The sequence below is a fragment of the Lissotriton helveticus genome, chromosome 12, assembly GCF_964261635.1.
Source record: "Lissotriton helveticus chromosome 12, aLisHel1.1, whole genome shotgun sequence".
In the NCBI taxonomy this organism is placed as follows: Eukaryota; Metazoa; Chordata; class Amphibia; order Caudata; family Salamandridae; genus Lissotriton; species Lissotriton helveticus.
This window is the reverse complement of record NC_136073.1, coordinates 135,714,469-135,715,830: the sequence shown is the minus strand read 5'-3', so window position 1 is coordinate 135,715,830 and position 1,362 is coordinate 135,714,469. Positions and strand designations below refer to the sequence as shown.

Here is a 1,362-nt window from a genome sequence, read left to right as displayed (position 1 = left end):
GTTGGAGTCCAATTTTTCCTCAATTGGATAAAATTAACAGATTACAGGGTTGTATTGAGTGAAACCATTTGGTGACTATTTCATTTATAAATTGACACATGCTAAAAGTAAATGGGATAGCCAAAATAGAGCAGAACTTAGGTGTATATTCTGGACTTGGATATTAACACATATTCAGCTGATTCGTCATAGTATGGTACTTTGCTAAATATGATCTTTGTTAGTATGAACTTTGCTAAATATGATATGCTAAATATGAAAAATGACCAGAGACCATAGTCATTGTCATATAGATTATGTTTATTTTTTTTCGTTTTCACCAGTGGCACAAAACACCTCTTCACATCCCCTCAGATCTTCTCCCCATTTCTCTCCCACCCAAACTGGACCATAAAAGTTCTAGACCACTTTGTAAGTGTCCTTTCACAGCGTAGGCCTTTTTAGCAAATTTAAGTAAAATCTGGGCTGTAAAGTGCACTATTTAACCATTTTATCTAAACTTTCTTTAGCAGAGTATTCTGCAAACAAAACTTGAGAAAAGTAGGGCCCCTTTGCCCACCTTAATAGGTTGAAGGTAATGGGAGCTGCATGGCACCGGGGCCCGGAGGGGTCCCCTGAACCGTGATCATTTCTGGATGTTGATAAGGGGACCTTTCCCTTGCTTGCCCGGGGCCCCTGGCATCCAAGCTACCGTTGAAGACATTGTTCACGTGGGTTCTGTCTTTCGGGAAAGTGTGGCTGCCTCCGAAGAAAACGTTTGGGGATTTGCACTTATGTTTTTTGAACAAACTAAGCACTGCTCGTGGCGCTATAATTCGACTCATCCAGTTCCAGTGTTGTATGTTATGTTCGCTGACACAGGAATCGTATGCGGCGCCTCTGACTGTCCAGCCCAAGTCCCCCATGACAGAGGTTGTAAACCTGGTATCTAAAACTCGAAAAATAATTGATTTCTGGTTCTCTTTCTTTATAATCCGCTCGCTTCCTTCCTCTGCTCGTGATTTGGTGCGAGAGTTCGTGCTCATTGCAACGTCTCTCATTTTAGAACTGCATCCGACACACTGAACAATATGCAGTCATGGTGTGTCCGTTCTCCGCAAATACATGCTGGTAGAGTTGTGCCTGGTACTGGTTTGTGTACATTACAGGTACGGAAGTGGGAATAGACCAGTGGAAGAGGAGGCGAAATACCAGTTCCTCAACAAATAATAACCACGAAAACCAGCCCACGTGACAAGATCACGGTTATTAACTCTTCCAGAGGGCTGTACGTCAGAGCCCAAGTAGCTCGCCGTGATCGTATAGTGGTTAGTACTCTGCGTTGTGGCCGCAGCAACCCCGGTTCGAATCCGGGTCACGGCA

General features: G+C 43.8%; 1 non-coding gene across 1 annotated transcript; it reads left to right on the top strand.

Annotated features, from left to right (window-relative positions):
- Positions 1-1,290: 1,290 nt before the first annotated feature.
- On the top strand, positions 1,291-1,362 carry TRNAH-GUG (transfer RNA histidin (anticodon GUG)). Its single transcript has one exon. It is a non-coding gene; the product is annotated as a tRNA-His (tRNA).